Below are 16495 nucleotides of genomic sequence, written 5' to 3'. Positions count from 1 at the left end.
CACATAGAACATTCAACTTAATATCTGCCTCCTGACGGAGCTACAAATTTCATGTTTTAACAAGTGAGTCCTGAGCGTTTGCCATCGTTGTTCATCACGCTGGTGTTTTTATGGGTCAATAAGTCACATAACTTTGTTAACAATTTAGAGGAATGAGTTTTTGCTAACAATGTTTTCATGGAGAACACTTCATAAAAGAGAGTATTCCGTACTGTTGTTGGGTGTTCTCAGGTTTTAGGCTTTGTGTTTTCTCAAAGATAATTGCAGCGCCGAACTTCTAAGTTTGAAAACAAAGCAGTTTCAGGTGTTTCTAATCTGTCGTTTTTACTCTTCATTTCCTACTTTGTCTGTAGACCTTAATCTTTGTGCTACTTCAGAAAGAGACCTTGTTAATGCAGGATAACCTTGTGTCTTCTAACCAAGTTTTAACCCAAAAACTGACTCTGCAAGAGGGTGGCATAATGGTGGCAGCAAAATTGCAACAAAAAGAAAACACAATCCTTTCCCACACTTCAGGACTCAACAGGGCTAGTATATTCTTGAGATTGGTGGTGACCCCAGTGGTTGGACTCCTATTGATAAGCAAGTTATCATTGTGATGCAAAACCAATACTCCAGCACCGAAATAATCTTGTCTCACTGTGAAAGACTTAAGGAAATGTGTTATTTAGAATAAGTTAAAAGTATTTTAAAGACAGAAAATAGGAAATAAAAAGATAAGATAAGAATACATGACCACAGAGATTCTTGCCAAGAGGTAGTCAGACAAACTATTCCTTATGCTGCGATGATGGCTTAGATGGAGGAATTCTGGCCAACTGCTAACAAGAAACACCTTACATATTGATTGACCCATAATTGACCCATCATTTATGTGTTAATGTAATTAGATTGTTTTTGTTTGAGCTAAACCTTGACATTTGGGGATCAGATAAAACCTTGAATTATATGAGAAAGAACATTTCTCCAAGGTCTAAAAGAATTCTTTACCTTCATAGAGCCTTGATATTGCAGGTATGGGCCTTGCAGCTTTTAAGGTAAAACATCAGCCAGTATGCCTAATATCTTGAGCTTATATATTGGCATTTAATTATATGCAATTGATAAGTGGTATTAGTTATTTTCTTTATTATCCCCTATATTGGGAATAGTGGATAACTTGCTATGGTGGGAATATCCCCTTAAGGAGCAAAATCAGAAGAATGGCTAAGATCAGCAGTGGCATGTGAACAGAGGTAACCAACAAATACAAGGCAGAAGTAAAGTCAAGAGGCAGCGAGTCAGTCAGCATGTTCAAAAAAAGAGTTTATCCAGAAAAGCCTGCAAGGACCAAGCAGAGCTGACCTAATTAACAAGATTTTGGCTGCATTTCCTATGCAGCTGTATTCTAAGCCACATAGATAGCGTTGTGGTGAGAAGTCAGTACTATCACAGTCCCACTCCCTCTCTAAGCCATTCTCTCAGAGGTCAGGTAACATGAAATATGGGACTGCATTAGTTGGTCTATGCTTGCTTCTGTTCAAACAAACATCATGGTTTCTGTTATTAACCCCTCAACGCTGGTGGAATTTTACTCCAATGGCGGAATTGCATTTTTTTCAGTTTCACTCAAGTTAAAACTTTTTAAAAAAGATTATCAGTACATTATATAGTACCATTGAAAAATAAAACTTGTGCCGCAAAAAACAAGCCCTAAGATGGCTACGTAGCTGGATAAGTAAAAGAGTTATGACTTTTTAAAAGTGGAGAGGAAAAACCAAAAATAAAAAAAAAGGGCCGCATTCTTAAGGGAATAAAGGAGCCATGACAGTTATGAACGATACCTATGATTAATAATAGTCCTACCAGGTTTCTGTTGAATTTCCATTTTTGTATACAGTAAAGAATAGAGCATTATACTTTGCCATTCTGATCGTAAAAGATGAAAACCAATAAAAGAGAGTGCACAGATTTTTTGGCACAATACGGGAAAATTATCTGCCATGTTGTTCCACACGTACCCGTACTTATCAGAGTTCTGTAGATGATATAAAATAAACATATTGCAGAAAATGTATATAAAAAGGGTTTGTTTACAACATAGTGAGTACAATAGTATTATTTGAACCTGTTTTCAAGGCGCTGCTTATCAGATTCATTATTTTAGAGTATCATATAAGGGAGGCAACTTATGGTAAATTGTAAGTGTTCTTTAAACTTTATTGTGGCCATGGTTGTTGTGCCCCTATACTTGTATCTGCACCTTTGAGCGCTTGTTTTGTTAAGGTGGACCACTGTATGAGGCATTGCGAGACCCTGCCAATATTGCTGGGTACTAGGAAACATTGTTTCTTAGTTGCCATTTGCAAAAAGATTCAAGACCTAAGGAGTCTGAATGTTTCTGTGTAACAATAAGACTAATAAGATTTGAGTGTAGATGACGGGAACCATTGCTGAAACATTGTGGACTGTGGATGTGCCAGCCTAGAGTTAGAGTTATCAAGCGATATTTAGAGACTGGCTGCCTTCAGTGGATTGGTGGGTTAAAGGGAACTTGTCACTACCAAACAACACTATAAACTAAATTATGGTGCTATTTAGTTAGGTGATGGGGATCCATGGGATCTATTTTTTTTATACATACCTGTTCCCCCATCTCGGCATTGTCCACTGATAAAGTCTGCACATGGTCTGAAAAGCTGACTCTTTCTAGACCTCTGTGCATGCACAGGATAGCGTGCACACAATGGTCTGAAAAGAGTTAGATTTTCAGACCACATGCTTACCTTACCAGTGGACACAAGAAGATGAGTATAAAACACATTCCCTGGCTCCCCGTCACCTCACCAAATAGCCTGATAACTTAGTTTATGGTGCTGTTCGGTGGTGATAAGTTCCCTTTAAAAGAGGAATAGTGAGAAGCCAAGCTGAGGGCTTGGACTGTGTTAGCCAAACTATGGACTGGAGACTGTATTTCTGTTCACGTAGAGTACTGTGTGACCTGCACACTTACAGCCATGGGTAGTCAAGATTTTGCCAATGGTAGTGTTATAGTGGCCACGAGGACCTATGGAGATGCAGAGCACTTCCTGTTTTGAGTGTTGACTAGGATTTTTAATAAACTTAAAAAATATGGTATAACCAACTTTTCCCAGCCAAAAAGGCACTCTTTTGGCAAACATCTGTCAAATAAAAATCTTATTGGCTCGTTAGACATACAGTATGTGTGATGTATATGCCGAGTGTTGAGCCAAAATGTAATGTGAACAGAGACTTCGAAATTCAATAAAATTGATAACATGATTCTTCTTTTCTACTTGGGGTCACACATAGGCTATAGACATAGGGAAAACAAAGGTGTCTGCTTGGCAAAATCTATTAATTCCCTAACACTCTGCATCTGCTATTATTCTTTCAGACTCAGCTATAATTGGTACATTTTGCAATAGCTGCAATGAGAATGTTGCTTTTTTGCCAAACCATTTTGGAGTGAATTGTTGAATAAAATAACTTGCCTACCTGGTTTTTAATATATTAAATTACTGCATTATTCTTAGTGGAAATAAGATCCGTATTACAGAAAATAATGAAGATACATTGTGTCATAGAAGAGAACAGAAGGATATGTTTATTAGAACCACAGTGTTCAGAACATCACTGGCTCCACAAAGGTATTTGAATTCTTTTATTTCTAAAGGTTAATCTATAGCTCTCGCTGACATCTTATCATGTTCCCATGACCTCAGAGGGAAGGAAGATAATGGAGAAATAGAAGGAAGGCTTTGAACACATGTTGGAAATACGGGGTACTAAATTACATTGCTGTATGTAGAGGTTAATGAGCCTAAAGTGATGGTGTAATCAAGATGCAGAAAAGTGATAAGTTAAAAACAGAGATGAGGTTTGTTCACATTAGCATTCAACTTTATCTGATGGATCTGTCTTAGGTCAGAACCGAAAAGCATAGAACAGACCAATTGACTATAATGGGGTCCATTCGATTTCCAGCCAGCAGTCCAGTATCTTGCCGAAATTGTTTCCATCCTAAACACATCAAAAAGGCCATTGTCTACAACCAGGCAATCAGGTATAATCGGATCTGCTCCAACCCAACAGACAGAGAGGAACATTTGTACCATCTTAAAAGGACATTTATAAATCAGGGCTACCATCCCACCTCAATCGATGACCAAATCACCAGAGCCACCAGGATACCCAGGAATCAACTACTTCAATACAAGGAGAAGGAAAGAAACAATCGTGTGCCTCTAGTAGTGACCTACAATCCGCAACTAGAGGTACTAAGGAAAACCGCAAAGAAACTCGACCATACCCTACACAAGCATGACCGTCTGAAAACCATATTCCCGGACCCTCCCCTTCTGTGTTAGGCAACCTCCTGACTTGAGGAACTTTATAATCAGGAGTGCATTACCCTCTGACACACAAAAAAGAACTTATCCCTCTAATGTAAGGAGCTGCAAGACCTGCTCACATATACTGACTGCGGACAGGATACAAATCCCCAACACACAGCAGGACTATAAGATCCCAGGGACATTCACATGTTCCACGTCTGATGTTGTTTACCTGATCATGTGCAGTAAATGTCCTGTTGGGGGTCTTTATGTTGGAGAAACAGGACAGAAACTGAAAGCAAAGATGAGATCTCATCGCCACACGATTAAACACAGAAAAAGAGAATTGCCTGTGGCTGAGCACTTTTCTAACCATGGACATGACATAGGAGATATGAGAGTTTTGATATTGAAGGGTGGTTTCAAGTCACAAAACCACAGAAGAATTTGGGAATATAAATTGATAACAACTTTTGACACTCTGAATACTGGGTTAAATTATTCCCCAGGATTTATGCGTGAATGGGAAGTGTGAGACATTTATTGCACAGATAAGACCCCCATCAGCAGTAATTCAGGGACCATAAACTTTCACTCACTTATCAGTGTTTAGCTAAAAATGTTTGTGCACCCCTTGTAGCATTTCTAGCCTGATGACCTCCCCCCCCCAACAGTAATTTAGGGACCATAAAACTTTCACTCCGCTATCAGTGCCTAGACAAAAAGGTTTGTTTGCTGTTGCAGAATTCCTTTTAAGTGCAATCACATCCATATCTGTGCCTTGTCATAAGTATGTATGTTATAAGTGTGTATAAATATCCATGCCTCTTCAGATCTAGTCCATTTAAGCCTGAAGAAGAACTCTGCATTGGTTCGGAAGCTCGCTATTACATCATGTATTTTTGTTAGCCATTAAAAGGTATCATACCTACAATCACATTTTGCTCTACTGGCTAACACGGTACCAAACCTTTGTTTTCCTTATACCTTGCCGGAATTGACATGTTGAAATAATGAAGCTTGCTGTGCTATTTTGTCCTAATTATTAGCAGAAATTAGCGACACAGATTGCTAATTGAACATCCGACGCTGATGTGAACGAGCTCTAAAGGAGTCAAAAAGTGGGGCTTGGAGGATGGGGATGATGAAATGTGAATCGATAAGTTATTCTGAACATTCATTAGTCACATTTTTAGTTAAGGCCCTTTTACATGGCACAATTATCGTGTAAATAATCATTAGATTGAGTGGTTTACACAATAATTGTTAGGTGAAAATGCGTGCAGTGAGCGGATGATCACCGATAAATCTTTAGGTTATTGCTGATCGGATCTTTTTTATGCGGACCTGAAAATCATTGTTTGTCTGCCGCTGCATCATTTAGTATAAACAGGCATCCTACGAATGGCTGAATAGAAAGCAGTGGCAGAGGGGTTGAATAGAGGCGCGGTTATGTTTGAATGACTGATCAAAACTACCCAATTATTGTTCAGTGCTAATGCATGTCTAGAGAAAGATATACGATTGTTACATCACGTTGCATGCTTGTACTAAATATATCTTCCCATGTAAACGAGCCTTTACACCTACGTACATCTGCTTGCTCATGCAAAAATTAGAGCATGTGCATTCTATTTTTTCCCGGCGTGTGGGTCGAAATCGCAGCATCCTCCATTTTTCTGTGGATCCCCCAGGGACGGCTTCCACTGAAGTCAATGGAAGCTGTCCCTGCCACGGCACACCTGCAGATGTCACAGTGGCTGTGCCGCAGATCCGTGCGAGAGCAGGAGATTCAAAAGAAAAAAGGGAAGCAATAAACATTTTGTTAACCAAATAAATATATCTCCTAGCACACATTACTGAAAACTGCTTCCACAAACATGACCATCAGTCCAGTTTACTCCAATGACCTGCACATTTACTTAATCAAAATCCAATACAGGACCTTTTGGAAGGGGTGGAAAAATAAATTTCTCACATGAATGTACAGTCAATGTCGACATGGCCCGGAATCTCTAAGGAATATTTCCAGCAGCTTTGTGACATGGTCTAAGTTTGATCTTAAATGCAAGACCTCCCCTCCCCCAATTTGCATTTAAGATTAATACTACAAAGGTGTTCTTAATAAAATATATGTTATCAGGAGTCAGTAGATATACTCATTGAGCCAATGTGTAATGCATTCACTCAACCAACAATACAGCTCCATTGTATACAGTGTGAAGAAGACAGGTTAACAAATTGTTGCACGTAAGAATTAGACAATGTTTCATTATAACCAAGAGCAGAACTTATTGGCTTTAAAGACATGAACACATTTTGTTTCAATTGTATCATATTATGTGTGAATTCCCGGAGCATTTCCTTGTTCCACTGTCTGGGATTCATCAGCTTCTGAAATGAAACAATGTGTGTTACTTTTGTGCATGAGTTGCTTTATGATGCTACAGTGTTGCAGACTGAGATTTTGGTATCACAGGTTTCTTGCAGGATAACAACTACTGAGCAGTGATCCCTCGTCTATCACTGGGATTACGTTCCAGAGACCCCCGCGATACGTGGAAATCCGCAAAGTAGCGGCATTATATTTACACAAATAAATCTGTCAGGTGAACTGCCAAACAATCACAAAACTGAACAAACAGACCAATGCTACGATCATTGAGCCAATCAACACCCGATACAGAACACATTCCATCAGCCAATAGTGTGCCTTGTACAATCTTGTGATTGTTCTTAGCAAGAGAAAAGACGTAATCTTGTAGATATGATACCTTTTAATGGCTAACAAAAATACATGATGTAATAATAGCGAGCTTCCGAACCAACGCAGGGTTCTTCTTCAGGCTTAATGGATTGGATCTGAAGAGGCATGGATATTTATACACACTTATAACATACATACTTATGACAAGGCACAGGTATGGATGTGATTGGTTCGCACTTAAAAGGAATTCTGCAACAACAAACAAACTTTTTTTGTCTAGGCACTGATAGCGGAGTGAAAGTTTTATGGTCCCTAAATTACTGTTGGGGGGGGGGGAAGGTCAGGCTAGAAATGCTACAAGAGGTACACTGACATTTTTAGCTAAACACTGATAAGGGAGTGAAAGTTTATGGTCCCTGAATTACTGTTGATGGGGGTCTTATCTGTGCAATAAATATCTCACACTTCCCATTCACGTATAAATACTGGGGAACAATTTATCCCGACCTTCCCCCCCCCAACAGTCATTTAGGGATCATAAAACTTTCACTCCGCTATCAGTGCCTAGACAAAAAACGTTTGTTTGTTGTTGCAGAATTCCTTTTAAGTGCGAACCAATCACATCCATATCTGTGCCTTGTCATAAGTATGTATGTTATAAGTGTGTATAAATATCCATGCCTCTTCAGATCCAATCTATTAAGCCTGAAGAAGAACCCTGCGTTGGTTCGGAAGCTCGCTATTATTACATCATGTATTTTTGTTAGCCATTAAAAGGTATCATATCTACAAGATTACGTCGTTTCTCTTGCTGAGAACAATCACACTTTGCTCTACTGGCTAACACGGTACCAGATCTTTGTTTTTAGTGTACAATCTTGCGTTGGCAAGTGATAGTGGCATATTGTATTTCCTGTCTGTACCGCAAAATTCTGCAATAGAGCGAAACATTTACCAAAAACAGAATTATATATGGTCTATCTAAAATCCGTAATGCACTGAGGCCGCAATCATTGAACCACAATATAGTGAGGAATCACTGTACTGTTATTTTGAGACATTATATTATACTGCCACATAAACAAATGCAAGACATAAGCGTGGGAACCAGCTATACACCTTCCTATGCTTAAATGTAGCTTCTCTAGTTCTCTTCGAAGAGGAAACTGCAACTGAGCAAGAATTAGTCAGTTTGCTATTCCTGGTTTTGGTTAAAACATTATTTCATGTAGGGGTACACAATAAAACTAGTTTAAAGGGAACCTACCATCACCTGTGTGCTCTGTAAGCTTCGTTATAAGGCTCAAAAGCAAGGGAACAAGAGGTATGATTCATACAAGGTGCTTCGTTCCAGTGCTGTGAACTCATGAAATTGATGTGCACCTATAGCTTTATTCTTTCTGCATGTGCATCTTCCATTTATCTCTATTTGAGGCATTTTAATGTAACACCTAGCATGAATGTCCACCCTGCAATATAAACTAATTTTAAGCATGTGGTGTCAATACACTATAGATCTGTCATGGCCAAACCAGCTGACTATCGAATTGTGAATGGTGATGTCCTGATTTTCCCCTGTTTAGGAAAAAAAAGGATCAGACCTTGTTGGATTCCAGCATTTCAGATCCAATTTTTTCACGGGAGATAAAATACTGTCATAGGAGGCCAAGCCAAGTGTGCATGTATATGGGAGGTCTGCTGTTGCATCCAACAGCTATCTACGGTGTATGACCTAGCATTGACACATTATATATTTAAGAAAATTTGATTATCATATTGTATGAAATATTTATGAAGTTGCCTAATATATATTTAGAAAAAAATATCACAAATCCTGGAGGGTGAACCAATTGTGGCACACAAACATCAGTATTGATACATGGCCCATATATGGTGGAACAAAGTGGGTAAAAACATAAATTTCTATTCTCCATGTAATTTTTTTCTGTTTAATAGAAACATGCAGCCAGCATCCAGATATAAATGTAATATAAGGATCGTTGCTTTTAAGGGGTTGTCTGCCCTTGTCAGTAGTTGATGGATGGGGGTCCATCATTCGGGACCCATGTCCATCAGCTGATCGTCTGGCCTGCTGTCAGTGACCAGACTGGACCTAGTCATCAGCAGTCACCACTGGAAATGCTGGCTTTCCCCCCATTAAAATCATGCTACTACAGCACTTCCTGCTTCCCTGCTGGTCAGGACGTCACATCCAGTCCTCGCCAGGAGAGGAGCATGAATTGCCGTAGCAGTGCGGTGCTTCAGTTGTTTTCAATGGAAGCGAAGCTGGCGCCGACACTACTTGTGGTATCCACTGATGATGGCATCCTGCCTGCTACACTTACATCGGGCCAAAGGATCAGCTGTAGAGATGAGCGAGCACCAAAATGCTCGGGTGCTCGTTACTCGAGTCGAACTTTCAGTGATGCTCGAGAGTTCGTTTCGAGTAACGAACCCCATTGAAGTCAATGGGCGACTCAAGCATTTTTGTATATCGCCGATGCTCGCTAAGGTTTTCATTTGTGAAAACCTGGGAAATTCAAGAAAGTGATGGGAACGACACAGAAACGGATAGGGCAGGCGAGGGGCTACATGTTGGGCTGCAGGTCCGACTATTAAGCCACAATAGTGGCAAGAGTGAGACCCCCCCCCCCGCACTGTCAGCATAAAGACAGCGGGACCAATCAGATGAGAGGCAGCAATCACTCACCCATTCATAAATTTATAAATGGGTGTGTGAGTGGAATCTGCCTCTGATTGGTCAGGCTGTGACCAATTAGAGGCAGCTCATTCAGCAGGCGGGGATTTTAAATCCCCGGCTGCTGAATACTACTCACAGCTGTTCAGAGCAGTTCAGGAGGACTGCCCCTGGCCGCGCTGAACTCCGTCTGCCGGGACCAGGTGAGTATATATATATATATATATATATTTTTTTTTTTACACATTTCTGGATGAATTGCAGGGAAGGGCTTATATATTTAAGCCCTTCCCGACAATTCATTCCGCGCTCGCCGGCAGGCCATTGCTTTCAATGGAGCCGGCTGTATCGCCGGCTCCATGGAATTAAATGGTCAGTGCTCGTTTAGTCGAGACGAGTACCACGTGGTGCTCGTCTCGAGTAACGAGCATCTCGAGCACCCTAATACTCAAACGAGCATCAAGCTCGGACGAGTATGCTCGCTCATCTCTAATCAGCTGTTAGACGGGGTCCAGAGCGGTGGACCCCCATCCATCAACTACTTATAAGGATATCAAAAGGATAAGACATCAGTGAAAAATAGCGGAAAACCCTTTTAAATATCTTCTTTGAGAGACAACTGAGGATCTCCAATAATGAAGACTCTGGCCAAGAAAAATCTCAGAATGAAGCTTTTTAGACAAGCTATGGACCTAGCCAATACAGACAATACACAGTACCAACATGGATATATGATGAAGCCATCCGACCACACATGTAGCATGGTCCTCACTTATGACAACAGTGCCAACAAGTTTTGTAATAAGAGAAAGAAGGTGTTTAATGGCTGCACAACAGTAATATCAGGACTAGACCTTATTATTATGTCATTTAACTCATACATGTGGGTACTGTTAGGACATCAATTACACAAGCTTTACTCCCTACCTCATTGCTATGAGGTTAGAAAAGTAATCCCAGGTTAGTAAGGGATGGTACTATGTAAATTTGTTCATGAAGGATATTGTCACGTCCACGTGGCACAAGAGCACCATGGCCAGCGTGTACATAGGGTGGAATTCACAGAGAAATGCAAAACAAGGCTGAAATAGATAACAATCTAGGCATAAATAGATGGAAAAAAACTGTCCCTTTACAAATCAGGGGAATAGGGAGCCCCTGCCTAAACGCAGGGTAGGCGTCTTGGTAAGGAAGGCCCCACTGTCTTTACCTAGGACCTGACTATCCCTGACAGGACACCTGGGGAGATACACTAACACAGCAAAGAAACAGAGTAAAGACCAAGAAAAAGCAAAAGGAAAGATGACCAGTACTTAGCTGAATGCAGAAAGCTTTCACTCAGGATAAAGGATTCCAACCTGCTCGAACTACCACACCAATTGAACTGAGAACCAAAACATGCACTAAGCATACCTGCACACATAACCAGGTGGAATAGCTATAAAAGTATGAGGTATTGGTTCATGAATATGCCAAGACACTTAGGCCCACAAGCCCGCCATCAAGGGTCCTCATCTCGTGGGTCCCTACTCTTACAAGACAACTTCCACGTGAAACCAACCTGCATACGGAGCGATTGTCCTGATAGCAATGGCCCCACGCTGGAACCTAAGGACCTACCTCACCCTTGATGGCAAACATTCCAAATAATTAGGACACAGTTGGCACCAACACACCAGGGATTGCATAAAAGACAGAACAGGACTGTTCATACACCTAGTCTGGCCACCTGAGCATACCCAACTAACACATCACTGTTTACAGAGACAGAACAGGCATGCAAGAAAGTAAAACCCTATAGTGAAGGGAAGCCATTATCCTCTAACCAAAGGGGCTGCTATATATGAGCAGCAGAGCAGGGGGATTGCCTGTGTACATAAGACGATTGTCATTTGATTTTTATGCCTGCCTCAACTGTATGACAAATGATAAATGAACAAATAGTTTTTTCAGTCGCTGGAAGCATTTACATCGAACAATTATTATTCAGTTTTGCACGATGCAGCAAGAAACTCAACTATATTATTCCATGTCAAATAGCCCTAAGTATGCCTTTACCTGTGAGTTCATAATAATCTTTATTTATATAGAACTAACATATTGCTTATGGATGTTAAGTTTGTTTATTAGGGTGGTTTCAGATGTGGCAAAATTTCCACGTCTCAAAATTCTGCTTTGTAGTGAAAATTGTGCCGCATAATGCTGCATGCTCCAAAATCTGTGCTCATTGTGTCAACTACATATGGATTGACAACAATTTTTGGAGCTCTTCCTGTAGTTACAAGCACCAGCACACCACACAGGGCTTGGAGCAGCAGTTGTGTAGCGGCACTGACAGCAGGCGCCTGATCAGCTGATCCGCCAGGATCCCCAGCATTAGATCCCAGTTAATCAACTATTGACTTATCTTGAGGATGTCATCAATAGTATTTTGCATGAAAAACCCATTTAACTGGTTACCCTGATTGTAAGGGCTAATGCCCACAGATGAATTATCGCTGCGGAATTTGCGGTCAGACACCCGCCGCGAATTCCGCAGCAATGTCCGTCCATAGACATGCTTTGGTAAACGATTCTCCCATGCTCACAAGCGGAAATCAACTGCGATTTTCCGCTCGCAGGGGAGAATTGCAGCATGTTCTTTTCTATGTGGAAATCGCGTGGACAGCTTCCATTGCAGTCAATGGAAGCCATCTGTCCCACGATACTTCCGCTGTGAGCACTGCAAAAGCATTTTGAGAATTCGTGTCACCACCCAGCTTCGGTGCGTCATGCCCTGCACTGCGCGTGTGCGTCGGCTGAAACACTCGTGGATCTAGGGAGGTGAGTATAGGGTCTCTGGGGGGCGCCGGGTTTGATTCTGCTGTGATATTTCGCAGGCGGAATCCAAACCCAGCCGTGGGCATGAGGCCTAAAGAAAGAAAGTGCAATATAATACCGTTCTATAAAGTTTATTATTAGTCGTATTGTTAGTATCCACTTTGCTTGAATCTGTTTTACTTTCTAGGATGGACCGTGGCGTGCACTCTTTATTTATATGCAAGCTTTCACAGTTCAGTTTCAGCTGGAAGACTGTAGTCTAGTCTAGTTACCCAATTTTCCTATGACTAAATGTACCCATAAAAATAGAATCCTCGCTCTTTAAACATGTTTTCGTATGTGCTAATAAGCTGCCTTCTCTAACACCATGAAACTATTTGGGCCAGAGAACTTGTAGGTGTGACTTTGGCTGAGATATTACTAGATGGGGCCAAGTTGATGTAAAATCCATACAATGAGCTGCAACATTTATTAGTTTCTAAATATGCAGTTAACATTGTTTTTCTTTTCTCCCATATTCCCCTGGTGGGCTGGATAGTAGTAATGTAGTAATCATTTTGGTATGATCATGAATTCTTGATGTACCGACAGCTGTTTGCTCGGTATCACTTAGACCCCGATTTCATGTATTTTTCTATTTAAGCAATTTTCTGCATTAAAGTCTTGACTTGAGTCCCTTTTCACCGTGTTCCTAACGCCAGGAATGACATAAGAGGCATCTGGTATTTACATGAATAAGCTAGGTAAGGTCAGGCATGATTTCTTTTTTTATATAGCCTGTAACTACCTGTAGGCAAACGTAGTTTAGGCAACATTTTCTTGTTGCTAGGCTGACTAAATATTATTGCATTATCAAAGTGCCTTTTAAGATGATAAAAAGTAAAAGTAATAAGAAATAGAACAAATTGGATTCTTTTAAAGGGAAAGTATTATCAGAAAATGACTTATTGTTTAAGTGTTTCTATGTTAAACATAGTCTATGAATTTGGGGTGATTTTTTTTATTTATTTCCAAGTCACTTACTATTTAACAAATAAAAAAATTAGGAAATCTTGCTGGTTTCACTCTATGCCCTCTGAGCCAAAGCCTAATAGTAGGCTGATACTTTCTGTTCTGTAGGGATCACTTTTCAGTAATCATCTCATTATTATCACAGACAGGATGACAATAAAAGGTGATACCTCAAAATATAAATAGCACAGGATCCACTATTTTTAAAAGGTCATGGTCACAGCTCACCTCCTCCCCTTGTCTGCACAGTAACTTCTGCAAAGGTCACAGAGCACACTTTTCCTATAGAAGTTAATGAGTCATGTCCCGACTATATGTTCCTAAGGTCCATATGTCTGCTTAAAGCATATCTCTGAATGCTGTTGAAAATGGTTCAGGAAAGATGGCCAGTCCATAATCTTGTACAACAGAATAAAAAATGAGTAGGAAAAAATAAAAATAGATTTGAAAAAAATAATATTTATCAGTTAGTAAAAATATACGTAATATAGTCTACCTAAAGAATGCAAATATTTAGAATGTCATATTAAGTTAGTCTTATGTAAGGGCTCAGTCACACGGGCATTTTTAACGGACGTTTTTCTGCACGTCAAAAAATTTGCACTAGATAGAACCAATGCTTTTCAATAGCAACGGTCATGTGCGAATTTTACTTACGGAAAGACGCCTGCGGCGAAAATTATAAGACACCGGTTCGCAGACTGCATGTAACTGTGTTCTATGGCAAACCGGTGTTCTGTGTATGTGAAACCCCTGGTAGCAACAGCACTTTGACCAATCAGAGGCAGCTCTCAGCTATTGAATTACTGCTGAGAGCTGCCTCTGATTGATCCCTGCGCTCAGCCAATTGATAAACGGGTGAGTGCTGCCTCTGATTGGCTGAGCGCAGGGACCTATCAGAGGCAGCTTTCAGCTGTCATTCAATAACTGAGAGCTGCCTCTGATTGGTCAAAGTGCTCAGCCAATCAGAGGCAGCCCATTCAGCAGGCGGGGATTTTAACTAAGGCCACAATTAATTTACCTCTGTAGCATATGTCACAATCTCAGCAGCCCTCCATGTTCTTGCTCTATAACATAAAGCAATATGATGTAAAGTGAGTACAGGTTGATGGTAATGTGTGCTAGGATGCCCTAATTGCCATATAATGGAGCGGCAGAAGTAAGAAGTCTATAAAGATGAAAAAATATGTGTTGGGCCCTCTTCACACAGATGTATTTGGGCGCGCAATATACAGAGAATAGAACCCTCTTCACACAAGCGTATGCATATTTGCGCACACCTGAGTGCTGCATATTTGTGGAATGAATAATCATTTTTTGCGTACACATCAGATTATTTTGCTGTGCTTTTTGCGCCATCAAAGCATATTCATTTGCGTACGGCTGAGTTCCAGTTTTTTTTTCTGCGCAATTACATAGTGTTTTACGCATTCTAGCATATTTTGTGTGCATTTACACACCCTCATTCACATCTATGGGTACTTCGCAAATGTGCAGGAATACGCAGGAAAATCTGTATACAGCGATATGGAGCATGCTGGTATACTTTGGGCATCTCCTGTATATAATTATTTCTGTACAGCTGGTATACGTTATACATCTCCCTGTTTATAGTGATATGGAGCATGCTGGTATAACCTGGGTATCTCCTGTATATAATTATATATTTAGCTGGTATAAGTTATACATCTCCATTAAATAGTGATATAGACAACGTTGGTATAACATCGGTATCTCCTGTATGCAATTATAGATGTATAGCTGGTATAAGTTATACATCTCCCTGTATATAGTGATACGGAGAATGCTGGTATAACCTGGGTATCTCTTGTATATAATTATATAGGTACATCTGGTATAGGTTATATATCTTTCTATATATAGTGATATGGACCATGCTGGTATAACCTGGGTATCTTCTGTATATGATATATGTACAGGTAGTATAAGTTGTATATCTCCCTGTATATAGTATGGACCATGCTGGTATAACCTGGGTATCTCCTGTATATAATTATATAGGTACAGCTGGTATAAGTTATACATTTCCATTATATAGTGATATGGACCATGTTGGTATAACCTTGGTATCTCCTATATGCAATTATAGATGTATAGCTGGTATAAGTTACACATCTTCCTGTATATAGTGATATGGAGCATGCTGGTATAACCTGGGTATCCCTTGTATATAATTATATATGAACAGTTGGTATAAGTTATATATCTCCCTGTATATAGTGATATGGACTATGCTGGTATAACCTGGGTATCTCCTGTATATAATTATATAGGTGCAGCTGGTATAGGTTATATATCTTCCTAAACACAGCGATATGGACTATTCTGGTATAACCTGGGTATCTCCTGTATATAATTGCACAATTTACACATAATTAAAAAATGCATCAAAACCTCCATGCAGTTAAACAAATGCATGTATTGCTTAGGGTGGACACCCACTTGCGTTTTTCTTGCGCATTTTTTCATGCGATATCGCTGCATTTTTTTAACGCGATTGTCAAGGCGGCTTTTTAATGTTAAAAACGCATCGCAAGTTGGTGCTTTGCGATTTTTGTGCGATGCGTTTTTAACATTTGAAAGTCCCATTGACAATCGTATAAAAATAAATGCTGCGATATCGCACGGAAAAAAAAAACGCGCAAGAAAAACGCAAGTGGGTGTCCACCCTTAAATCCACATGCGGTTTTTAATAGTGTATGCAGTTTCTTAAGAACACATGCAGTTTTTTAATGTGTTTTTTTCATTCTGGTTCAAAAAACGCAACAAAAAACATGAACACAGCCTAAGGGGCTACAAACAAATTTTCATCTAGTCCAGGAAATGAGTTATGTTTGGAAAGCTTATGCCAAGGGGCTAGATCATGTGTGTAAATTCATTTTGCATCTGTATGCAGTGTTG

Source organism: Eleutherodactylus coqui, chromosome 4, assembly GCF_035609145.1.
Source record: "Eleutherodactylus coqui strain aEleCoq1 chromosome 4, aEleCoq1.hap1, whole genome shotgun sequence".
NCBI lineage: Eukaryota > Metazoa > Chordata > Amphibia > Anura > Eleutherodactylidae > Eleutherodactylus > Eleutherodactylus coqui.
This window is presented reverse-complemented; position numbering follows the sequence as displayed.